Source organism: Ursus americanus, chromosome 8, assembly GCF_024610735.1.
Source record: "Ursus americanus isolate L20-20 chromosome 8, mUrsAme1.1.p, whole genome shotgun sequence".
NCBI lineage: Eukaryota > Metazoa > Chordata > Mammalia > Carnivora > Ursidae > Ursus > Ursus americanus.
The window spans coordinates 30,045,624-30,073,395 of record NC_142134.1 but is presented as its reverse complement, the minus strand read 5'-3'; the positions used below and the strand labels follow the sequence as shown (position 1 = coordinate 30,073,395).

The 27,772-nt window shown below is 37.8% G+C and overlaps 1 long non-coding RNA gene across 1 annotated transcript in view; it reads left to right on the top strand.

Moving 5' to 3' along the window:
• The window catches only part of LOC148109555 (uncharacterized), a 71,362-nt gene extending 55,642 nt beyond the window's left edge, over window positions 1-15,720 (top strand). Inside the window, exon 3 of the long non-coding RNA XR_015725455.1 lies at window positions 15,124-15,720. This is a non-coding gene — a long non-coding RNA (uncharacterized LOC148109555). The remainder of the gene's footprint in view (window positions 1-15,123) is intronic.
• Window positions 15,721-27,772: the final 12,052 nt, after the last annotated feature.

The window sequence follows — 27,772 nt, the reverse complement described above, 5'->3', positions numbered from 1 at the left end:
ATTCAGAGCAGAGAGCCTTGAGGGCATCAGGGTAAAGGGTAGAGCCCAGTGTACAACATTGTAACTTAAGACTTGGCGCTGGGATAACTTAACTACACTTTGGTGAATGGTGGTGTTGGAATTCTTCCTCAGGTCGAATGACTTACAGATCTGCAAGAGCTCAGCCCAGGAGAGGTAAGTGATTCTAGAATTCAGTCTGCCGAAGGATCCAGGCTGGAAGAACAAGAAAAGAGATTCTCCCAGCTCAGCTTCATTTTTGGCATTTGGAGAAAAAAACAAAAAACAAAGAAATTCAACATATTCAAAGTCGCATAAATACTCAAGTGGTAAGATACGCAGGCTCACAAAATTGTAAATGCGGACAAATATGTGTTTATTTTCTGAAAGAAGTCCTCTTTGCAGCTGTTACCTGATGTTCATTTCCTTTCAAAAGAGATATTCAGACATGTACACAGGTAAATTAGTGTTAGAGATTTAAGATCGAGCCATGCACAAGGTCGGGTGATTTCTACCTGGCGAACTGAGAGTCATGCAGTAGGTGAGGTCCGAGCCAAGAATTGGCATCGAAGGCTCTCACCAATCGCATGGAGAATGGGAGAGAAACAGCATCCCAGACCGTGAAGTAGGGTGAGTAAGGAGCCGTGAGGAAAATAGACCAGGGCATAAAGGGAACTTCACACAACTTGGATCAGTATAATGCAAGACAAGGCTAGTGAGTCTTAGGGGCAAAGACAAAAATGTGAAGTTGTCTGTGTGTATCTTGCAGGCAGGAGATTCAGGAGAGTTTTATGATTTTTAAACAAGAAGTTGAATGTTCAGATTGACATTTTAAGTGGCTCTAGGACCAATTTCTGGATAGAATAGACAAGTTGGAAGTAGGAGCCAAAAGGCTTGACCCTTACTCATTTGTGATGTGATTGTGGGTTCAGGGAAAGAGCTGAGATCACTGGGCACCTTTGACAGAGGGCTTTCTCTGGAGCAATGGCGAGAGCAAAGCTTGAAGAGTGAGTGAGAATACAGAGAACACACCCATTACAGTAACAACATGTCAGGATGGTTACCTTGCAGTGTTTCTCCCAGAAGGTCATGGAAACGGGTGAATACGATAAGTCTTTACAACACTCTGATATGGCATTTTATTCAAAGACTCCATACCTTAAAAGGTATCCATGAATTGTTAAAGGATTGTAGGATGCCACAGGTTTCTCATAGTCTTCCCGCATAGTCTTAACCAAAGGGTTCTCAAAACATGATAACCCTGGACCAGAACCATCAATATCATTGACTGATTGATTTGAGAAATGCAAATTCTCAGACCCTGCCCCCAAACCCAATGAATCATATACTCTGAAAGTGGGGTCCATAACTTGTGTTTTAATTAGCCCTTGAGGTGAATTAATTCCTCAAGATGATTCTAAAACATGTTAACTTTGAAAACCACCAGTCTAACTCATTCGAAAGATCACATCAACAGGTAAATTATTAGAGGAACTAATTGAGGCCTAGTATCAATCCATTCAAGGCATGACCATAATATCTTTTCAGCAATGTCACAATTGGTGTTATTTGTAAATGTCTATATCGTATATCAAGTCAAATTATATGACATCACACAGCTCTGTAAGGACAAGCTTGAGTAAAACTTACCATTTGCAATTTCAGGCATAATCAATTCCATGAATAGAACTTGGTTATAAATAGAAATCTTATTTACATTTTTTTCCACATCTATTTTATGAAGAGTAAAACCATGATTAGTAATCTGGTTTATCATTTTATTTACCCTGGTTGTCTTTGAAAAATAAAAAGAAATCAAATTTATTCTTTTTCTGGGATTTACTAGGAAAACATACTCACCTAATAGCTTTCCCTTTCATTTTAATGAGACATTACCACTATATTATATTACTATCTAACATAGATTGAATGTTACCATGTGCCAAGTACTATTTCGATCTTCAGAAAACTCTATAAAGTCAAGAGAATTATCATCTACATTTTGTATATAAGGAAATAGTGGCACAAAAGTGATAAAAAACACATGCAACATTCTTCACCTAGAAGGTAAGAGAGCCAGGATGATTGTTCCAGAATCCACAGTAGTGGTTTTTCTAAATGATATTTAAAATTCTTTTTTGTTTGTTTTGTTTGTTTAAATCAGGTTTATTGAGGCATAGTGTCTAGAAAGTGAAATTCACCATCTTTTATGGTCCAATCACTGCCCATAATTCATTCTTTTCCTTTACAGCAGTGGTTCTCAAAGTGTGGTCCCCAAACTAGCAGTGTCAGCACCACTTGGAAACTTGTTAGTCTACCCCAGTCTTACTGAATCAGAAACTCAGGAGGCGATGAGAGCCAAAGCACAAAGCATGTGTCATATTTGCTAAACTTAGTATCTACAGTGACAAATCATGGTAATAGTGTATGTCCTTGATATGCTGAAATGAAAATAGCAGTTAACCGGTACGGTGCTCCTCCCCAAAACTCACGGCTCCAGTCTAATGATGAGAAAGCGTCAGACAAATCCCACATTCTACCTTCTACCTGACAATTATTCCTCAAAATAATCAAGGTCATCAAAAACAAGAAAAACGGTTACAGCCAAGAGGAGCCTGTGAGACATAAGAGCTAAATGTCATCTGGTATCCTAGATGGGATCCTGGAACAAAAAAAGACACTGAGGAAAACTAAGAATATCTGAATCAAATACGAACTTCAGTAAATAATAAGGTATCAGTACTAGTGTATTAACTGTAACAAATGCACAATAGTCATGCAAGCTGTTACTAGAAGAGAAAATTGGGTTGGGTTATGTGAGAAATCTACTATCTTCACAATTGTTCTATAACTATGAAACTGTTCTAAAATTAAAAGACTATTAAAATAAACAACTAATGAGATAATTCAACTTAAAAGTTAGAAAAAAGAATAGTATATCAGTAAATTTCAAGTATGCAGAACTCAATTACAAACAAGAGTAGAAAATGAAAGACTACTTAGAGAAGAAAAACAAAGGCATACAATCTTTCTCTTTAAGATAAAGATTAAAATGGAAGAAATCAAAGCAAAATGAACAAAGATAAAAATATCACACGTATGAACAATATTGGAAATGCGAACAAGTGATTTATAACACGGAACTGACAAAAACATCTGTGAACAGCTTTGTTTTTGTCAGTAAATTTAAGAAGCAGATGAAATGGAGACATCCCTGACAAAATGATTCTAATCAGCAACAAATACAAAGAAAACATCAAAACATTGTTTTTATTCCATTTCTTAATGATTCTTGAATACTGTGTTACTACGACCTTAAGAAATTTCATAATTTAATAACCAGTTAAATAATACTATAGCCTTTGAAGAAACTTAATAAGTTATTTAGTACTTTACAGAGAATAAGCATCAGATTTGACAGTTTCACAGGAGAGGTCTATTAAATATTTAAATTAAAAATAATTGTTGCTATTTCCATTTCTGATGGTGTTGAAAGTGATGTTCTCTTTAGTTCCAGTAGGAGGAGGTAAAACCTAAGGATTTTAATCGGAAGCAGCAGAGAAGACACATTGAAAGCTAAGGGCAAATCCAGACTTCAAGATTTAATTCCACACACCTTTGTGAAACATACTACAGGTGTTGAGGCGGGGCCAAGTTTTGCGTTCTAGGTTAGGTGTTTCCTGACCCTTCTAAATGAAGATGTTTGAATTTTGTGTCTGGGGAAGAGTTGTGGTGGCAAAACAATGTTAAATGAATGGACTAAGGGAAACTGCAAAGGATTACCTCTCCTCCCTTCCACTTCCTTCTCCTTACCTTCTCTCTCTCTCTCTCTCTCTCTCTCTCTCACACACACACACACACACATGCACGCGCACACGCACGCGCGCACACACACACACACACGCCAAGGGAGACTTAATCCCCTCTCTACCCTCTAGACTTGAGAAGGGGCAATAGATCTATTTTTATTTTGATTCCCTTCTTTTCAGGAAAGAGGTACCCCCTTTGGGGCACCTGGGTGGCTCAGTCTTTAAACATCTGCCTTTGGCTCAGGGCGTGATCCTGGCGTCAAGGGATCAAGCCCCACATCAGTCTCCTCCCCTAGGAGCCTGCTTCTTCCTCTCCCACTCCCCCTGCTTGTGTTCCCTCTCTCGCTGGCTGTCTCTATCTCTGTCAAATAAATAAATAAAATCTTTTAAAAAAAAAATCTTTCCCAGAAGTGGAATTGCTAGATAATATGGTAGTTCCATTAAAAAAAAAAAAGAAGAAGAAGAAGTACCCCCTTTGATCATTAGGTGGCACCAAAGAGCAATATAATATGCTCAGATAAATGTAAAAGAAAAGCTGAGCATGTTCAGCAATAAATCATCTCTAATTAGGCAGGCAGGACTGGACTGAAATAATATTGAACAGATTTATTACAATTTTCTGAAGGATAACCTCTCAATCACTAAGATCATAGCAAAATACTTCAGTTAAAAATTCTACAAAGCCTATATGACTATCATATGAATTATTTTACCTTTGCTAAAAAAAAATAGGCATCGCTAATTGGAATTTGCCTAGATATTTCTATTATCAATGGATCAGGTACTTGATATTTAAAATCGTTAGTTACTAGACATCAAAATGCACAAATGAATTCGTTACCTTCATGCATGTCCTTATTCGTTGTCCTGAGTTTATGTCAAGGCTATGGGGTTAGGGATGGATAGCTAATTCAATTTCAGTTCAATTTCTATTTCAAGTGCTAAAGTTGCTGAGGAAACAGTGATGTCTGTCCTTGCCCTCCAAGATTTCACAAATAAGAAGGGAAGACAAAAGTACAAGCAAGCAACTGGTGCTGATAGATTACAATGCTGACCACATGGAAATTAAACACTGTCCAAAAGACCTCAAGGATGGGTCACTTAAGCAGTGCAGGGGGAATGGTAACGAGGCAGTGCTCAGCCAGGAAGAGCAGGGAAGCAGTGCTGTCATAGAACATGGAAACATTCCACGGGGAGGAAATAACGTGCATAGGGTCGGAGGAGTAAGAGCTTCATGCACTCTTGAAAGCACAAGAAGATTGTTGTGGCTGTGTCCTTCAGAAAAGACGAGTGTGCTGGTTGGTGAGAGGTGGCGCTGAAGAAGTCAGCAGTGCTCATATCACGCAGGGATTTATAGGTGAGTTTAGGTGATGAACGATTATCCTATAAGCAATGGGGAGCCAGTGGAAAAACAGGTACCATGGTCAGCTTTGCATTTTGAGAGACTCGTTGTTGCTCAGGTGTGGAACACAGATCAGATAGGAACAATATTAGACACAGTGAGAGGAGTGAAGAGACAACCGCTCCAGAGAGTTGATGGTGGCTTACTGTAGAGAGCAAAATGGAGTCTCTCATGTCAAGTAGGCTCCCGAGTCAAGCAATGGCTCTGCAGCTACAAGATATTGCTGGGGCCAGCATCAGCTGACACCCAAGCAGAACCAGAGCAGGTCTGTAGAGGCCTGAGACCAGTTAAATCGCTTTTAAGAGGGGAGGATTTTGGCAGCTAACTGTCAGACATGACCTCTCTATGTCTGAGCACTTAAAAAAGGCAGCTGCCACCCAAGGCTCTGAACACTTGCTCTCTGAAAAGAACAAAGATCCTTCACTGCTTGAACATAAGAAGCAGTAAGTACCAAGAGCTGACCCGGACCAGATCACAGAGCCCTTATCTCAACTGCGTGCCCACAGACTGACTCCGCCTTGGTTCCTTAACCTGCTGCATCCTGCTGTGCTCTCCTTGGTTGCGTGGTTTGTCCTATGCCCTGCTCTGTGTGCCATGCAATATGCCAAGTTTCACTACGTGGTAAAATGTCATTGAGTTTGGAATCCTGAACCTGCTTGATAATTGTGATTAACTTTGCTTTACGATTGAATAAAACTGACATTGTGGAAAGACACAATTCCTGTGTGCGCCTTCACAACGTGCTCATGACGTTCACCGAGACGGGGGACATTTGGTAGGTAGCCTCAAGTCCATTACAGCTAGATTGGCAGTTGGGGAAAGAGATAGAGGTGTCTGACCTGAGCAATCGAGGGAATGATCTAGAGAAACAAGAGCCAGGCTCAGGCAGAGGTGGTGTGTTCCTTCTAGACACCGAGTTTGATGTGCCTATGAGGCCTTCCTCATCTTTTCCTGAGTTGGCTATGTCAGTGGAAGGCTCTAACATCCACGCGTGTGATATTTCCCTTACCCTCCTTATCATTGCTGCAAAGTTCAATCCACATATTCCTCTCGGAGGTCTCTTTAACCTGTCCAGTTCTTTCCATTCCCACCAACCTTCTTATTTAAATATTATCATCTCTTATTTGGATCACTTCAAAAGGCTCTGAACTGGTCTACCTGCTTTCACTCCTCTCTGAAGCCAGAGTGAGCTATTTTTAGTACATAAATCTGATCTTCCTCCCACCATAATCCTACTTAAAACCTTGCAGTAGCTTCCTGTTGTTCTCAGGATTAAGGCCAAATCCTTAAATTGGCCTACAAATCCCTGAATGGCCAAGCTCACATATCACACATCCCCTTTCTGCTTCCCATCCCCCCAGCCCCCTCCACCCCAACAAACAGCCAGTCTGTCAGTCCTCAGCTGCATCTTGATCTTCCCTCAACAGGCTTCGCTCCTCAGGCTCTATTTTTGCCAGAAATGCTCTTCAATACTCATTTCAACTCTCTCATTCTATTGACTAAAGCTTTAAAAGCCAGTTCCTCAAGAACTGACCTGTCTAGATCAAGCACCTCTGTCACGGCACCCAGAGCGCCATGCACCTCTGCTTTGTGAACTTGTCAAAACTGCACTTTTGCATGTGTTTACACTGATCCTGTCTCCTGACCCACTAAGGGTCAGCGTTCATGAGTCTGATTTCAGCTAATCTTTGGGTTTCTAGAACCTAGTCTGATGTTGGCAGACGGTGAACACATGCTTCTTACTTGTTAAGTGGAGAAATGAACCAGCAAGGTACAGAGCATACTTTATATACAGATGTGAAGATTAAGAAACACATCTGCATGGGTCATATAATTTAGGTGTCTTTAGAATAAAAATAATAATCACAGTCATGGAAATGAATCAGATCACTCGAGAAGTGCATGCAGAGTGGAAAAGAAGAAAGATAGGAAGGGAGGGAAGAAGGAGGAAAATCAAGGCTGTATTGATCACTGTTCTCAGTTGCTGACATAAAACCCTATTCTGTGCTTCAGCAGGAAAGGAATGTATTGAAAGATTTTCAGGAGTTTACAAAGTTTGGTTCGGAGATCCAGGTCTAGCACTAGATAGGATCAGTGCTACAACCTAAAACATGGCATTTCTAGGGAAAACACAAGCTCACACAGCGTATGCCAGTACCCTGGGGATTTATAGTTCGTATAGACGATACTGGAGAATAAACACCAGAAGGTCTGCCACTCCAGCCAGCAAAGAGCTAGAGTCCTCAGCCATCATCCTCACTAAGAGGTTAATTTCCCAGATACCTGCTTCTTCGTGTTCACTGGATTTCCAACTGTAGGACCTCGACAGTGAATCTGATGGGCCGAACCTAGGTCACATGCCTGGCAGTAGTAGTTGGGGGGACTCACAAAGTAAATTTTTAGGTTTCCATCATGAGAAGATGAGGACTCATAAGATGAGAAATTAGCAAAATATAGAGATGGCATTCCAACGAAGTTAAATATCACTCACACATAAAAAGTATCTCCTACAATGGCTCCTTAAAAAAAAAAATCCTGAAAATATCAAAATATAAGAGATGGTTAAGGAAATAGAGCCAGAAGAGGAAATCAGAAGGATGTGTTTTTAGGGATGACATATGAAGAGAGTGTTCTTTGAAAATAGGAGAATCAGTGACACAAATATGCACAGAAATTTAGCAGCATAGTCTAGGAGTACCCATTGCGAACCAACCAGAAGGAAGTCATTATGGCCCTGAAGGAGGCAGCTCCCGGGGATAATGAGGCAAAGGGCAAATTTATGGTACATAAGGAATGGGAAGTAAGAATGTAAGCAGGGTACGTGTAGGACATTATTCCAAGAAACTTTTGGAGCCCTAGCAATAGAATATGGTATTAAAGATGCCTTTGTTGTTGTTGTGTCTTCCAAAGAAATTCACAGTCCCAGAAAAATAAGTAAATAGACAATATAGCGAGATAAGTGTTGTGATAAGGATAAGCATGAGAGGTTAAGAGTACAGAGGAGAGGCACCTAAATAGCCTTAGGGATTATGGAAGGTTTAGGGGTTTAGGCAGTAGAGTGACGTTTTCATATTTAAGCTTTAGAAACATCACCAAAGCTGCAGGATGAAAAGTGAGGTCCAGTCCGGAGGTCACTCCAACCAACCAAGAGAGATGGAGCCTGCGTGAAGGTTGGATGATTATATTGAAGGGAATGGAGAGGAGGCTGATTTGCAATAGACTAAAAGGGTAGCTCTGATATATTTGTATTTAATTGAATGTAGGGGTTACTGAAAAGTGACAAATCAAAGATCCCTTGGCCTCCTGAGAACATTCATTGTTAAGAATAGTATCATAAAAAGGGTGCCTGGCTGGCTCAGTTGGAGGAGCATGTGATTCTTGATCTCGGATACATGAGTTCAAGTCCCACATTGGGTGTAAAGATTACTCAAAATAAATAAATACAATTAAAAAAAAAGAATAGTATCATAAAGAATACAGTTTTACTAACCCAGCTGATTAATATAATACATGATTTTCTTCCTTACATTTCCATTTATTTAATATGTTATGTTGTATTAAGATGTAATTCCTCTTATTTCAAGTGAATAATTTAATGTTCCACAGAAGAGGTTCTAGAATATTCAAACTCTTGTATGTTTTGTTTGTTTGTTTGTTTGTTTGTTTTTATCACCGTCATCTGAGAATTCAGGGGAGTGGGAGGGTGCTATTCATTTCTAAGAAGAGGGCTCAAGAGATGCTAACAAACCAGATGAGAAAAGTATAAGTCCTTGAGTTGTTGAGTTGTGATGGACTTGTATTTGAATGCTTTCTCTTTTACACAGATAAAAGAACTTGCTATGGAAAATACAGTCATTATATATCATGGTAGTGTTAGCTCTGAGGCTGCATATCTAGGTTCAAATCCTGGCTCTGCCACTTTCTATCTTGCTGTGGACAAATTGTTCAACCTCTCTTAGACCCAGACTGAACAACTATAAACTAGACATAATTTCATAGGTTGTTGTAAGGATTAAAAGGCATAACTTATGTAAAATACTTGGAACTTTAATTATTCAATGAACATGTATTACTATTTTAATAAAAAATTCAATGGTGTTTTTTTTAGGTGCGTGGAAGAGAGTACAATATAATCATTAAAAACCTTTGAGGTTTTCCAATAAAATTTCCAATACACACACACACACACACAAGCACAAGTGATTAATATCAATATAACCTCTCTATCTATATCTATAACACACACATGTAAATTACATACATTGGCATATACATATATAATTATCATATAAATAAACCTAAATTACTTTCATCTAATGCCTAACACTGACAGTCTTACAGAGACATAACAAGATTTACCTTCTCAACGTAATTCAATAATATCTACCTACCATTACTTGCCAAGTTTCTGTTCTGATTCTATCCTGTTCATCAAGCTTTCTTGAATATCCTAACTGGAAATACATTCTCTCTATTCTCTATGCTGATAAGATTTCTTGGAATTCTTACCTTCCTCTACTTTCATTATAGCTGATGCTGTGCTCATTTACCTCCCTTCCTATACTCTAGTCTCCACAAAAATAAGGCCCATATTTAAAGTATCTTTGTATAATTTGTACAATAATTTGCACAGTCTAGATCATTAACACGTATTTTTGAATATATAAGTAGATAAATAGAGCTTTAGTGGGGCTTTGTGCAGACTCAAACTTCTATGGGGCTAGGCAGTTAACAGCAAAAGGAAATGAATGAAGCAGACTGAGTATAACTTAGAAGGGTCTAGTGGTAAGTGTATTAAATGAAAGTGCATACCTGCTATAAAGAGCACACTCACAACCCACTTTCTGTCAATTTAGCCCTGTAGGAATGTAGACCCAGTTCTGTCAAGTTTGCTATATCAAGAGAGGCAACAACTATTGAATTATGTATGAGAGTTTTTTAATGTTGCAAACATTTCAATGTTTCAAGTGAAAGAAAATATCCAGCCTTGGGGATACTACGTAGCCATCTCAGATACTGTAAACTATGCTGAGTAAGCCAGAGGCTCACAAATTTATCTTCCCTATTTCCTCTCCTTCTGCTCTCCCCCCATGACTCCTATTCCTGATGCTCGTTTCCTCTAAATCCCCACGTCCTCTCACATTAAATTCCCCTCTATTCGCACCCTTGATATTTTCGAGTGTGAGCCCAAAGGCATGGGTAAGCCTAATGAGGATCGGTATGACCATTTTAGCCACTCACAAAATCAAATACCTCACCTGCAAAGGGGTAGTTACAAGAGGAGAATTTGAGGACGAAGTCTCAGGGGATCAAGGAAGACTTGGGATCATCAGCTGAACTGGGGGGATGAAGCATAGTACAAATTTCATCTGGTCAGTAATGGGAAAGGATACGTTTGAACCCCATGGACCCAACAATGAGATCAGGACAAAATACATTTTAAGAACGAAGAACTAACTGACGCCTGGGTGACTCAGTCAGTTAAGTATCTGCCTTCGGCTCAGGTCATGATCCCAGGGTCCTGGGATGGAGTCCTCTGCTGAGCAGGGAGTCTGCTTCTCCCTCTCCGTCAACCACTCCCCCCTGCTTGTACTCTCTCTCTCTCAAATAAATAAATTAAATCAGAAAAAAAAAGGAGAAATAAAGAAAGAAAGAAAGAAAGAAAGAAAGAAAGAAAGAAAGAAAGAAAGAAAGAAAGAAAGAGTCTTTTTCCCCACTACCTAAGCCATTGATCAGTGCCCACATTCATATCATGAGGCATAATAGTATTCTCTATTATGATCAACATTTTTCTGTGCCTCTATTTCTTTTCCAAATATTAAAGACTTAAATACAGATTTTTTTTCTGAGCTCAATATGGCTTCAAATCCTGAGAAGGATAAGTATTTATAAAGTTTGCCAAATTATATTTTTAACTGTGAGAACTGATATATCAATATTAGCAGAGCAGTAGCAGAACTGAATTCCATTACACTATATCATTCAATTAGATAATAATTTTCTAGTCCTTTCCTCTCCAACATCCTGATATTCCAAGTTTAAAGAGCACCTGTGAAATGATTACAGTCTGCCTTTAGATTATAATTTAATTAGCCTGTGTTATAGAGTCAAAGACGAGTGTATTCTTATCACATTTACACATTAATCTTGGCTGAAGAAAGATATTGACACCGTAGACCTCATGTTTCTGAAATATGCTTAGCAAAGAATTCCCTGGTTCTAAGTCTATCTTTATTTAAATAGTTGCCAGTTAGTTCAAAACATTTCTTGCGGGGCGCCTGGGTGGCTCAGTGGGTTAAGCATCTGCCTCCTGCTCAGGTCATGATCCTTGAGTCCCGGGATCGAGCCCCACATCCAACTCCCTGCTCAACGGGGAGTCTGCTTCTCCCTCTGCCCCTCACCTCACTCATATGCGCTCTCTCTCTCAAATAAATAAATAAAATCTTAAAAAAAAAAACCATTTCTCAGAATTTTCCGGTGTTTATTTCCAGGCACTTTATCTGTGGCATCTTAATTTCCCAGTGCCTTGTTTTAATCTTTTTTATTATTTCAAACTTATGAATGATTATGTGCCAAAAAACATACACTATTTTCTTCATCATTTATCTATATTTTAACCCTTTTTTATAAACTCATAATTTTATAAAGAAATAATCATAAACAACATATTTAGAGATCACAAAGCAATTAAGTGTATACCTGAAATGTACACATCTAAACACTAACTTTTTTTTTAAGTTTTCATATAAATTCCAGTTAGTTAACATACAGTATAATATTAGTTTCAGGTGTGCACTATAGTGATTCAACACTTCCATGCATTACCCAGTGCAAAACACTATTGAAATCAATAGCAGAAGTCAGAAAGAGAAAACTAAACTTGATTTCTTAGAATAAGAATAAGTTTATAAAGTATGGCATATCGGTAGAGGGCAAAATAACCTTTATATTATATAAAAATCTCTAAATTACCATTTGGTAACCATGTTTTATTTTTTTTAATTATTGAAATTCTATGTATTGGCTATATACTGTGGGTCAGGCACTTTTTTAGGTAGTTAGGATATATTAGTGAACAACGCTGGCAAAAATGCCTATCTTGTAGTGCTTGAATTTTACAGGAATGTAGCAGAACATATGCTTTTAATAGACATAATACAAATTCTACATTATATTAGAATATGGTGCAGGCTGTTGGGGAAAAAAAGGACTTGGGATGCCTGGGTGGCTCAGTAGGTGAAGTGTCTGACTTGATTTTGGCTCAGGTCATGATCTCAGGGTTGTGAGATCCAGCCCCACCTTGAGCCTTATGTTGGGCTCTACACTCAGCTTGCTCAGCTCAGAGCCTGCTCGAGATTCTCTCTCTCCCTCACCACCACCCCCCAACTCCTGCACGTCTCTCACACGCGTGCGTACACATGCTCTCAAATTAATTAATTAATTAAATCTTTTTTTAAAAGAATAGGAAAGAACAAAGCAGGCTGGCGGGGATCAGTATGGTAAGATGGTCAGGGAAGAAGAAAGCTGCTAAGGGCTCTCGTGAGAATAAGGCACCTTGCACACAGAAGGCATTTGTCAAACGGCAAATGTAATTCCCTTTGCTACCAATTTATTTATGACTTCAGGTAACAGAGTATTTCTGTAAAATTAGGTTTATTTAACACCAGGGTAAACAACATTTTCTGAAAGAATAGATTTGATCACATGGACTCATACTTCAAAACACTTTTATTTCATTATTTCCAAGTTCTAAGATTACGTATATGCATGTGAAATAGTATCTGCTTCATGTTAAATAAATACTAAAGGGCCGTTACTGTTTATCTACCACCCTAACCTAATTCTGAGTGGCAAATTTTTTGGCCAATAGCACAATTCAAATTTTAATTAAGGTATCATCAATTGGGTTCATCTCTGCAGTTTAACTTTTTAAAACAAAATAGATAGACGCTCTTCATGGAATGCTGACTAGAATTTTCAAAAGTCACCGTAGATTACTTCTCTCCTCTTCTTATTATTTTTTGTATCTCTTCTCACCTTATTTTCCTGTTCTGTCTCTTCACTGCCTAACACACATACCAGGTTTCAAGTTAATCATCATTAAATGATTGAATTATTGAATAATTCTGGTTGATAAAAATGACAGGCACTAAAAGGGGAAAATATGTGAATAGCTATTGTTTGCACAGTATCATCACATTCGCTTTACACCTACAAGCTCAAATCCATAATTACAGATTGGTAGTTGCTGTCTCTGAGACACAAAAATCATGGTATATCTCAACCCAGGAAATGTAATACTTCCAAGTTTTTAATATATTTATTTCCATATCTGTTTAGAAATATTGCATCTCTATTAGATGCAACATACTTTGAGGGTGACAAGAATAAATAATAATGTTTAAACCTTCAGGGAAAGAAAGAGAGAAGAGGAGAAGAAGGAGCAGGAGGAGGAGGAGAGGAAGGGAGGGAGGGAGGAGAGGAGAGAAGGGGAAGTTTGAAGAAAGGTTACACAAAACTTATCATTATAAATGTTACAGTTCTTTAAATACCTTAATAGAAGTTCAATGTACTATAAAAGTTGAAAGTGAGCATAAGCTGCTTCCTCCTGAAGCAATCAGGGAGATGAGAACACAGCATTCTTCAAGGGGAAAGGAGGAGTGAGGAACAATGAATCTAAAGTTATGGAGCCCTTGCACATTCACGATATAGTTGCAAATCTTTCATCTTATTTCCCATCATCTGTATAACAACATCATTATCCTCACCTCCATTTTACAGTGAAGATTCATAAACTTTAACTTCCCAAAGTCACACAGTGACTTTTCTCTTTTTCAAAGACTATTATCTTCTCCAAATATCTTATGGAGACACCATAAAATCCCATCCTGTGTCACCATAGGAAATTGAGACCCCACCAGAATATTGCTGGTGGTTTTTCTAAACATTTTAAAATCCTCATTCTGAACTGTTGCTCTTGGCATCAACCCTGGTGATTGCATCAAAACTTCTTCATGTTGGATTCTTCTTACTGTATTACTTTCATCCAAGCATGAACACACACTTCCTCCGCTCCCAGAGATGTAGCTTACACAAGGCTGTTGACTTTGTCAGAATTCCCTTACCACTTAATAATGTCAAAGGGGAAAACAGTGCAGAGGAAAGAAGAAACAAAAAAACAAACCAACTCTGAAACTAAATGATCATCAACGACCCTGACATCCATTAGCTAAACTCCAACAGAAAGTCTTTCGCAGGACTTCGTCTGTCTTGGCACCAACCAGCTGTCATAGGCTGTCGTTTGCCTCATTTGAAATCAGAGTTACTCAAATGCTGTCATACTTAGCTAGATTCAGGGCCCCCGCAATCTGGTCCTAACGTGCCTAATGGAAGCCAAAAATGAACTAGCAGGTTACTGTTTTCCACCTTTACCAGATGTTCTTTTACATCATTTTACAAAACAGTTCCACACCTCTTGAACCTAAACTTTACCAGTCAAGATTTTGCTAAGATTTCACACAACTAAACGAAACTAAACACGTTTTTAGGAATGACAAAGGAAAGAAGAAAGGTCTGCACTTAATTTTATATGAAAAACAACTTTTCTGTTGGCCTAACTATGCCACACCATGGCGCTTGATGCTGAACTGAGGTCTATGTTGTTTCAGATCTCATTCTTTTTTCATGAAGTTACCTCTTTCACATAAAGGTAAGTATATTTCAGTAGTTTGGGAAAGAGTCAAAGGCAGAGAGGTGGAAAAAACTAAGGGTAAGTTTGAGAAATAGCAATAGGCCAGTTGAATGACACCCAGGTTCTGTTTAAAACAATATTGTGAGAATTGGTTGGAAAGATAATTTCAGTTTCACTCCATATGTGAACAATTAAAACTAAGATATTTGAACATAATTCACCAGGTGCCATGTAGCCAACAAAACGGAAACTTGGGAAGATAGAAGAAGCTAGATGTCCAAGTTCCACTGCCTAATGTACAACATGGAGCTGTATCAGTTGTGTCCACACCACCAACTTGGAGCAATGTCTGCTCATCCGCGGCATCCGAGTGACTGCACACCGATCCCAGTGCCTTTGTTCCAACTTTTGAACCAGTAGTCTATGTATTGTCTAGACACTAGTGAAATGTGCTCTTTTGGGATTTAGTACCTATTCTATCCTTGCCAGGGTAGATTGGGGGATTCAGAGTGTCCTTTGCTTCCCAAGATTGCCCCGGACTACGGAGCCAGTAGCCTTGGACAGAAAATTGAATAACGAATGAAACAGTGTGCCTTCATTTTAGGAAAGTGATGTTAAATTAGTATGCTTCAATGTTCAGTTAAATTTTTTTTAAAAATTTTGTCTCTGAGAATTTTTTTTATCTCTTTAATTTTTTTCAACTATGGCTTCTAGTTTTCCTCAGGATGGCTCTGTGTGCTCTCTTGTTTCATTATATTCCTTATCCAGTTTCTTTACCTACTTTTTTTTTTTTAAGATTTTATTTATTCATTTGACAGAGAAAGAGAAACAGTCAATGAGAGAGGGAACACAAGCAGGGGGAGTGGGAGAGAAAGAAGCAGGCTCCCAGCGGAAGGGCCTGACGTGGGGCTCGATCCCAGAACTCCAGGATCACACCCTGAGCCGAAGGCAGACGCCTAACGACTGAGCCACCCAGGTGCCCCTCTTTACCTACTTTAACTATAGAATGAACCGGGCTCAAGCACGGATATATATCCCTGTTTTTGTTTATAATTTTAAGTACTCCCCTTCATTGCTCTAGTTCTTTCAGACCTCTTACTTATAACACCAAAATTTGGAGATGAAATTGTATTCTTTTAATTCAGCATAACGTACACAATAACGTAAAGAGCCAGGATTAACTTTTCTACTTTTCCCATCCCAGGATATATGCCAACAACACGATCTTCATCTTAATGCCATCCAAAACTTCAATAAAGCCTCTGCCATTGCTGCTTTGTTAGAAATAAACAAACAGGGGCGCCTGGGTGGCTCAGTCGTTAAGCGTCTGCCTTCGGCTCAGGGTGTGATCCCGGCGTTATGGGATCGAGCCCCACATCAGGCTCCTCCGCTGGGAGCCTGCTTCTTCCTCTCCCACTCCCCCTGCTTGTGTTCCCTCTCTCGCTGGCTGTCTCTCTCTGTCAAATAAATAAATAAAATCTTTAAAAAAATAAAATAAAAAAATAAAAGAGAATATATATGTGTGTGTCAGTGATTGGGGGTGTGTGTGTGTGTGTACATAAACATATGTGTTTTTTTTCTTAGTGTTCTTTGTGAAAAGGGGAGTATTACGGTCCTACCAGTAAGCTTAAACATTTATGCTCTTGATCCTTGTTTTTTGTAAGATTTGTAAGATTTCCCATTTCAAGACATTGGAAAGTTAATTACTAAATTCCACATTTAAAGAAATTAACTAACTCAATGGTGTAAAACCTAGCAATCTTGTCAATGTATCTTGGCAATCCAGGTACATCTGGTAGATCAGAAAATTTCTCCTAAGAAAAATATGATCATTATACAATGTTTTTTACTTGTGTGAGTTTATGGATATTACTTTTGAAAGGAAGATCAGCATTATCTCTGCAATATTTGCCAGAAAACTTTGTGGGTTTTTTTTTAAAGATTTTATTTGTTTATTTGAGAGAGAGAAAGCATGCAAGCGCACGAGCAGGGGGAGGGACAGAGGGAAGAGGAGAAGTAGACACCCCAACCAGCAGGGAGCCTGAGACAGGACTCAATCTCAGGACCCCAAGATCATGACCCTAGCTGAAGGCAGCTGCTTAACCAACTGACCACCCAGGTGCCCTGACTTTGATATTCTTTAACCAACACTTACCAAATATATTTAATCACAGATCTTTTTTTTCCCCTTTACCTGGTAACATTTTGCAAAGTGCTGTTTAGTTTACAAAATGCAGATTCAGAGTTATCAGCTGAATTCTGCAGAGAAATATATGTCAACTTCCTCAAGATTGCTAGAAAACCGTGAATTGTTCCACAACTTTATTTCAGGCAGGATCTTAAAGAGAAATAACCCTGACTACTAAGAAAGAAGGCCCTTCTTGTCTCAAACCTTGTAAATTTTTTAAGGGTTGTTAATCTTCTTGGAATTTGGAGAAAACCCCATCTTACAGTTATAAGGATAAAAAAAAACTTTCCATAATAAATGCAATATATAAATACTGTGTTAGTGATCTCTTTTCATAGATTTGAAAAGCAGCCACATTTATGCAAATCAAAGCACTTCCTGAGCACTGTTTCTTACGGGATTGAAAGCCAGAAAGCCAGAAAATCATATATGATTTGTAGGGACTTCCAGTTTAATTAAAGTACTTAGAGTGAGAGTATTATTGCATTATATGAGAAGAACTCAGAATATGAAATTCAAAGAACTTATTATTTATTTCCTATCTATCTGAGGAGCTGCATGACCTCTGTATCTGGCACATACACATACACTTCCGAGCATGTTGCTAGGTACTAAGATTAAGACATTCGAGTGGAGAATCCAGGAAACAAAAAGCAAATAAATGTATATCACGATTAACCGATATAAATAACATGCAGATATATGTTATCTATATTAAAATTTCCTTATGTGCTAGTTACTCGCTTTACCGATAAATGCAATTCTAGCTATAGCTTATGCATCCTGATTTGTTATAATGCATCAAATATAGATGATTCTAGAAATATAAAGCTACTTATTATTTGATTTATCCATACAATTGAGATCATTTCCATCCATGTTTAAGTAGGGTTTATAGTATGTAAATCTTCAAACGTCCACTTTTAAATAGTTCTCTGAATTCCTCTTGGAAATATTTCTTTCCTCAATTGTACGTAGTCTTAGTATGAGGGCATGTGCACATACCTGATTCTCACTATAGAAGCTCAAAGAACCAGATCCTAATTCTTTATGTTTTGTTATAGCCAACATGACCCAAGTGGGATAATCAGAACTCACCTAGAATTGTGAATCTTGATTGAATAACCCCAAAGGGAAGACAAGTTTATATATTTTGGTCCAGCTGCTGTATAGGGGTCACACTATTCCAGCTAGATAGACTTGCTGTTCTATCTTCTAGCCTTAGAGCTACCTGGATCACTTAATATTACTATTAAATTATCCTTTAATTCTGAATCCTCCTCTTCAGAAACTTTTTTTCTCAAACTATCCAGAGTTGATTTCAGGGGTTTGCAACCAAGAACCGAATCCTCCTGGCATTTGAAAAATTCCTGACTCCCTAGTTTTAGAACAAATACAGGGAAATTAAGATGCAAAGAAAGAAATGATGACTAAGGTCCTGGAATTAGATAAAATGATGAAATTTCAAGTTAGACACATTTCTAGTCTTTCTCTGATCACATAGGTGACATTATTTCACCAATATCAGCAAACACGGAATAACTTCGTTACCCCAGGACCTCCCAGAGCAGTATACCCCCCACAAGTCCACACAATCCAGCCACTTCCTTCTACTGCTAACCTTTCAAAATCTTTTCCTGTCCACCACACTCCAGGTGTCCTAAGGCTCTCATTGGTATACCTTTAATTTCTTCTAAATTACCTAGTCTAAAAAATGAAACAAAACAAAGTTTACTGCATATAAAAAATTAATCTATATCTTAATAGATGTGATTAGTTGAAAGATACTACCTTTACCAAAATTCAGAATTTAAAACAGGTGAAGTTGTAAGGGGGGGAGAGTCCATTATTATGCCACAATATTATAGCTATATAAAGCTTGCTTATTTATTATATGTCTTTTGTTTGTTTAATAAATTTGGTATTTACATATGCTTTCAGTACTAATCCTAACATTTCTATATTTATAGGTCCCTTCAACCAGAATTTTGGATGAAAGAGAGTAAAAAAATTAGAGTAACTGAAAATAATGCAAAAAAGCAAGGACTATGGGTTAACCATTGGAGAATAGAAGGGAAAAAAACACAACTAAAGATAAAAAGAAGGAAAGCCTTTTCACAAATATAAATTCATAGCCCATTTAATCCTTTTAAAAATTCTCCTTTGGTTATTTTTATCCCTGTTTTCTTTCATTGCTTCTTTCTAGCCTTCATTTTAAGAATTTTCCTTTCTCATTTCTGTTCATATTAATGTACAAAACAGTTAAGCTCATGGGGTCCCTAAAACCTAATTCTGACTGACCAAAATGTGATATAATTATGTACAAAACTGAAAGCCTTGATTCACAACTTTCTGAAGAGTTCTGATAACTTTTTTGAGTAATTTCCTGTTTAAAAATTTTATTAAATATTAAATTGTCACATTTACCGTATTAGTTTCTAGATGCCAAGAGATTGACAATTTCTGGAGTCCTACTGAAAAACCCCTTTACTGGGTTTATTGATTTGGTGCTGTCATATATAATATTACAAAACACTCAGGGCAATTATTTATATGACAATTATCATTTTGCAAGGTAAATTGACTTTAGTCAATGACAAAGAGCGAGCTTTGGCATTCTAGTCAGGTGGACCCTTCAGTCTTGTGTTTTGCTCTCTCTCTCATTATTTTCCTTTCGTTTATTTTTTTTTCCAGAGTCATCCATCAGAGAAAAGCTTGACCTCTTTTTAATGGTCTTTCTGGTATTTGTCTCCTTCCTTAGTTTCTTCTTTTCCAAAATCAAGAGCCCAAAACAAGATCTGCAAACTTAGCTTGCTTAAAAAGATTCCCATTGAGTGGACTCTTAAGTACTTCAAAATGTCTCCAACTTCAGGTTCAGAAACTTCAAAGGATCTGTGATTTTTATCCTCCCTGTATGATAAGGAGATAGCCTGCCACAGAGATACCACAGAAGACACTAGAATCCTGAACACAAGACAAAAAACTTTATTACACACAGCAATCACCATAGAATCTCAACATCCGCCTGGTTCCTCCTCCCCATTTTCACCGTGCTTTGTGAAGAGGGGCGGGGATACCTGAGTACACAGCAGGTTGTGTTACAGGGAAGCAAATCTGCAAACTTCAGGAACGCAATTTTTTCAAAATGAGCAAGTAACCTTACCTGACATTTATTCGGAGAGAGCCATTACTTTATTAGAACAGCAAACAAGCCTGCCTTTTATTCTGAAGGAAGACTATCTTCCTAGGATGTTTGCTATAAAAACATTCTTGAAAAGATTGTTCAGAACAAAGGCAGCCAGTATCTCTACTTGCAAGATATTCAGAAAACTAAGGGGTCCATGGGGGACTGTCCCTTAGTCTTCTAGGAAGATAGACTCGTTTCTGATTTTTCCTCTTTTTTTGTAGGGGGGGAGGGGCAGAGGGATGTGGGGCTCAATCCCACAGGGCACTGAGATCATGACCTGAGCCGAAATCAAGAGTTGCACCCTTCATCAACTGAGCCACCTAGGCGCTCCATGACTTTTCCTCATTTTTCTCCTTAAAATTTTATTTATTTATTTATTTATTTATCTGAAAGAGAGTTTAGGGGAGGGGGCGAGGGGGGAAGAGCAGAGGGAGAGGGACATAATACAGAAAAAAAGAAACACCAAGCAACAAAAATTTGATTTGTTTATCTAAACATTGAAAACTCCTTGACATCAAACCCATCATAACACAAAAAGGCAAACTGCATCTGTGAAAACATGTCCACAAAATTAATGACAAAAGAAAAATATATTTATGATTAAGTTAATATCTACAAAAATATAAAAGCATTCCCCAAGGGAAGAACAAATGATAAGAAATAATTCAAATGAGTAGACGTGGTATACATGTTACAACCATATGTACATATAATAGCAGAAAACAAAAACTAAATTCTGAAAATATAAACGCCCCTTTGAGGGTAGCTAAATAAATTGTAATGTGTCAATAAGATGAAATATTGTGGAGCCATCATAGAAGATTACATAGAACTATGGTTTTTCTATCTGTGGTTCATAGAGCCTTAAAAGAGTCCCAGGGAAAGAAAAGGAGAATATTCCATCAGGTGGGGAACTATTCCTACCAAGTAAATTCACATTTATCTAATTTAGGTTTTGAATTTTGAAGAACAGGATCAACTGCTTAAAATGTGTTCAATATTATAATGTCATCTATAAATCTAAGGCAGTGTGGGAAAATGATGAGACAACAAAAGGTGGAAAAAACAGTTTATAAAATCAATGGAATTTACTATACACAACACTCATACATATAGCCAGAAACAAACTCCACATTCTTTTTTTTTTTACTAATGATTGGTTATTTGGGCTGTGGGTTAATGGATTTTCGTTTTTCTTATTGATTTTTTAAAATTTTGTAAATATTTAAATAGCCACTAAACTTGAATCTGCAACTGTCCTACAAAAGCGAAAGTTGTCACTCAAAACTCTGTATCTCACCTTACAAGCTGAATGTCAGAAACCTGTAAAACTGACTTCAGTGTTTCATTAATCTACTTGATTATAAAAATTTAAAAAATAAAACACAGAATATGATAAGGTCATTTGTTGGATTCTTAGCTAGAGACCAGAAAGTCTTGGGGGCAAATTTTTAACAATAAAGCACAGTACTGTAAGAGGGGGCAATTTGGAGTAAAATAGCCCTTTCAAGCAGGGTTAGCCATTTTTGTCTTAACCCAAGAAAGTTGTGTAACTATTGGAAGCCTTAGTTTCTCCATCTCTAAAATTGAAATAAAAATAATATTCACTCTCTTAGATTGTCATGTGAAAAATCTTCATAATGAGCAAATCTTTAAAAAGTGCTAACACACACTATACATTAACTAACTGGAATTTAAATAAAAACTTAAAAACATTTTTTAAGAAGTGCTAGGGCAGTGCCTGAGTGCCTGGCTTATTAAAAGTGCTCAAGAAATGTCAGGTTGTATTACTGTCGGAAGAATCTGCATGCATTAGAAGACCGGCTCTATAATCAACAGTACAGGGTAGTGAATGTCCTTCCTTGTCTCCTCAGCAAAGTGCTTAGAAAGGAGAGAACCTGAAGGCCAGAAACCAAGCATGTGATTGTTGGACCAGGGCAGGACAGAACTCCTCTACCCTTCTCAGAGAGCTTGCAGGCAGAGGAAGAGGAAGGCCCTGGAGGTACTTGGGCTGGGACAAGCCATGACCATCCTGATCTGAAACAACAAGAGGAAGTTCATGACATCCTGGAAAGAGCTGGGGTGGGAAGGGCAGGGCAAAGGTGAAGAACACTGCAGAGCTTCACCGGGGAGAGAGTGCCAGCCTTTCAGGCTTCTGCCTTCCTCCTAAGAAGGAGAGATTCTGATTCTCAATATCAAGTCCAAATTCCTGTTGGTACTGTGTAGTCTTCCGTGTCCTGCTTGCAGTGGACACGGGTCACTTCCAGCCATGGCTATTAACATACTTTCCGGCCTCCCCTCTTCCCTCACCTCCTCAGCTAACACACTTCTACTCATCTTCCAAGTTTCCTTTCCTGATCTTTTCATGTCAAAGAGAACGCATCCTCTTTTGTGCCTTCAAAGTTCTTGTATTCCTCAACAACTATAGCACTTTTCAATACATACAATTTAATAATTTATAAGTTTGTTTCCCCACAGCGTTATTTTAGAGTTTTAATTCCTCCATCCACGTGTCATTAGCACCGCCCTCATCTGTCAGCCTCTCTCACTTCTCAGTTTTCCAAATCTTACACAGATATTAGTAGTCGTTTTAAATTTTTGACCACTTCATCCCATCATATGCCATCAGTCTTCTGGACTTCTGTTGTACTTCCCATATTGTGTCAGCCGTCTAGAAATTAGATCCTAAAATAACTTCTACTTGCTGTTCCACACTGGTATACCCCTCACGGCTGTAACTTATTCACTGACCATGTTAAAAATCCCCCACTTGCTCTCTGCTCCTCCTGACTTACCTCAGAACTATCTCTCTTCTGAAATACTCCAGCTCCACAGCCTCCTCAGGGTCCCTTTCACTGAGTCTACAAGAATTCAGTTATATTCTTAGAAACTCCTTCATCTCCTTTGCTTCCAGGACAGAAATTTGAACCTGAATCTTCCCAGATAAAAATACCCTATAACTCTCAAGGCAGAGAAGGTGCCCCTTCCTGTTTGCCACCTCTATCTGGAGGTAGGAAAGAGGAGAAGGAATCGTCATTCCTCCACCACTTCCACTTCCTGAGGACTTTCTGCACTGACTGTATACCAGGGGCCTCGGGACCTTGAAGTCTGTTATGCTCTAGTTCAACCTCGTCCTTGTCTCACTGCTGCCATCTACTGTCCTTCCGGCTCCCTAGTGCTACCCTTACTCAGAGGTTGCGTGTCATTCCATCTTGAAACCTGTCACGATCCTGGGCTATGTAGTACCCACACAAATAGTCCAATCCAACTCCTGACCTCTTTAACTTAAAAGACTTTCACCTGGAAATAAGTCAGACACAGGAAGACAAAGACCTTATGACTCCACTTATATGGGGAATCTAAAAAACAAAACAAAAGAACAAACCAACAAAAACCAAATAGACTCTTACCTATAGAGAGCAAACTGGTGGTTGCCAGCAGGGAGGGGAGTGGAGTGGAGGGAGTGGTGAAAGAGATGAAGGGGGTTAAGAGGTACAAACTTTTAGTTATAAAGTAAAGTGATGGAGATGAAAAGTACAGCATAGGGAATGTAGTCAAAAATATCGTAATAATGTTGTACGGTGACAGATGGTGATACACTCTTTGTGGTGAGCTTGGGAAAGATATAGACTCGTCAAAACACTATGTTGTACACCTGAAACGAATATAACATCATATGTCAACTATATTTCAATAACAAACGATAAAAAATACCTTCACCTCACTTCACCAGTTAGCCTCTTACTGCCATTAGCAAGAATTTCTTTAAAACTTCAGAGGGGAGGGGGGTGGGGGAATGGGATAGACCGGTGATGGGTAGTAAGGAGGGCACGTATTGCATGGTGCACTGGGTGTTATACACAACTAATGAATCATCGAGCCTTACATCGGAAACCGGGGATGTACTGTATGGTGACTAACATAATATAATAAAAAATCATTAAAAAAAAAAAAAGAATTTCTTTAAAATTTTTCGATTCTAAAATTTTCCTCTCTGCTCTAATTTTTACCTTTAGGCACTTCTGTACTTCCATATGAGTGACATTCTTACCAACTATTAAAGGCTAGCTAATCGATGAAGAAACATTAATACTGATAAAGGTGTAGTTATTAAAAGGAAAAAGGATCAGAACAATGTGGTTGGATAATGTTAGAGTTAGGAAGTTGCATATCTGACGGTCTGCAGACTTCTCCTGAAGTAATGTGAAGTTTGTCTTTAGCATGACTGTGACATTTTGTTTATTCTGCTAGTTCCTCTTACTCACACTGTCCTCTGACGGCTTAAATCAGTTCATCTTACATGCATGCTATGCATTCCTCTCTTGCTAGGATTTCACTTTCTCTATCGCCTATCTAAAGATAAAATACCTTGTATACATCAAGTGCTCCTGTTGAGTGGTATATTAGTAAGACACAGGCTCGCATGTTGGAAGATCTGAGCCACCATTTACGCATTAATTGATGTATGACCTTGTATGGAAATCAATTTACTTAACTTAGGGAAGGTTTGGCTTGCTTATCTTGCTTTCCCTACGTTGCATGGTTCTTGTGAGGGGCAAATAGAATAATAACTGTGAGACTTTAAGCATTGTTAAGAACCATATAAATTAATAAATTAATATATTCCATTCTATTGGTGGATGCCTTATTATTCTGTCTGGGAAACTACAGTTGTTTCTAGTAGGTAATACAGTCTGTCAAAGCCATTATACGTCTATAATAGCATTGTTAAACAAGGACATCTAATGATTAGACCCAGTAAAGCATATCAATAATGAAAACTATGTTCTGTCAAGTCAGAGGAAGATCTATTTCTGAAAGGCAAAACTCTCTTACACATCAAATTTCCCTGTCTTTTAGAAAGAACTCACTAGGTAGCATTTAGTTAAATTTTAGCTCAATTTTCCCAGATGTCTTGAGTATGTAAAAGCCTCATTAGTGGCAAAATGAATGAATTTTGGTTGGCTGTGGCAAGGAGGTGGTAGTATTGGTATTACACAGACAAACTTACTCATAGAACATCCTACCTACAAAAAGAACCTAGGGCTGAGTAAGAAAATGCTTTATTCTGGACATTGTTATGAATGTAAGCAATCTCATGGAAATACAATTCAGTGTTTTTTAACATCTGGTTTTGCTATGTATGTTACATGTTTTTACAATTTTACCATGCTGTTAAGTATTTTTTTATTTTTTTATATGCAAATTTTCACTGTTGGTAAGTTTAAAGGAGGACACTATACATTACATTTTCAAATCTCCTAGTTGCTTCCTACTCAAAGTGTGTCCCGTAGATCACCAGCAATGACATCACCCAAAAACTTGTTAAGAATGCAGGATCTCAGGACACACCTCAGACCTATTGAGCGTGAATCTGAAATTTAACACGATACTCTAGAGATTCATAAACACATTAAAATTTGAGAAGCACCTCGTAATTCACTGTTCTGTGAAAATTCATATAGGACAAGATTTCATTAGTAAAAACTCTAAACTCTCTTTTCGACTCCCTTGTCATACCTCATCCCAAACGTTCTTTAGCTGTGGTCATATTAGAAATTTTGTCTCTACCTTTCTGCATATTTTCTATGCAGATACAAATATTAAAGTGTAATTTATAAATTCTCAAAAGTTTACAAATCTATGAGGTAGGAAGATAATTTGGGCACAAAATCATTAGTTGAGGGCTTTAAAAAATCATGTTCCAATAATGGATAATCTTAAATAAGCCCCTCGTTTCCGGTACTGCACACTTCGAAGTGTGTAATCTCATTGTTTTCCCCTTTCATGTAGGAAGTGAATGTTATTGAACAGATGGGAACATTGAGGCCCAGTGATTTACTCCAGATAACAGCAAGTTATGAGAGCCGAGATTAAAACTTACAGTCTGACCCCTGAGCCTTGCCTTGCAACCACCACTTATACCACTTTACTCAGATAAAGTGTGTTTTGTTTTATTTTAGCTCTCCGGAGACTATCGACAGGCCCCTGAAGAATTAAAAAGGAGATTTTTCTAAATACAAACACAAAAGTAAACATAGGTTCCATATTTCCACTGATATCATATATTCATAGTAGACAACAACTTCCTGAAAAGAACTCTATTTTATTTCCGGGTGCCAACGTTCTGTTCCTACAATATCTGAGAGCAGATACTAAGCATCCTTTGTGAATCCTCTGGTACGTTCCAAGTGACGTGTGGGTTTCCAGAGAAAAGCAAAAGTATCTTTCACATTTCTCGGTAGATTTCCTTCTGGAAGTTTAGATGTTTGTCACATAGTTAAAGGACACTTTCCTAGAAGGCTCACCAGCCACGAAGCCAATGTTCCTGAGAGAATTATGACAAACTAATTTAGGAACTTTTTGTTCTGAATTATTGACGGTCTCATACAAGTGAGTCCTCTAAAGGAGATGTGAGTCTGGACCAGAACAAGCTGCAACAATATACATAACCTCACATGGTAAAGTTTGCCACTTAGCAAGTTTTCAAAATCTATGTCTATTGCTATGATATTTCTTTTCATTTTGTGCTAATTACTTTTACTAATAAGTACGAATTCAAGAAAGAAATAATTTTTCCGACATCGAAAAACTGGAAAACAAGGAAGCTTTCTATTTAGTTGTCCCTTAACTAACCTGCTTCCACTTTTCGTTTATTTAGGGACTCCTGGAATTTCCAAATCAATTATATGGTATCTTTAGAGTGGCCATGCCATGGTGCGCCTAAAATAGTCCTAGTTTATGGCTGTTTTTGTATTATAATTACTAAAAGCAGACCATTTCATTATTATGAATGTTCGTTGTTGAATGACCCATTATATGTTCACCTTACATGTGACCCTATTATAACAGAAAATTGATATTCAGGTAATAATCTGAATATCTCACAGGGCAAAGCCTCATCAGACTATAAATGGTCTAAATATGTGTTTCAGATCTGAGCTTTGTTTTAGTGACTAGAACTAATCAAATTTAACTGATAGAGCAAACAAAAAATATCAATAAAAGCAAGCGAATTTAGACTAAAATTTTGCAGGACTTGGCATTGTACAAATCTATAATGAACACATGAAACCATGTTTTCTCAAATTATAGTAAACAGTTATAATTTAAAATGATAAGAATGATTATCAAAAATTACAACCTAATTTACTATCTTCAATACCTAATTCAGACACAGTGGAGATTAATCTGTATCCATTGGGGATTATAGATAGAAAAATTTGAATTTTGAGTTCATGAGAAGTCCCGTGGTAGATACACAAATTCACTGAGAGGTGCTTTGTCTTATGCACTTAGACACTTCTAAAAGTCTGATTGTTTCCTTTTGATGACAAGCCTTATTATTATCAAATATCCCCAAAAAGTATGGTCTCCAGACCGAACTGTTCATAGGTACTCTGGAGGTCTTGTTCAAATCTCTATTTTTGGACTATCCAAAAATAATAAAATTATTTGCTTTTTGCATGTTAATTACCCACCATAGTACTTGGCCAGT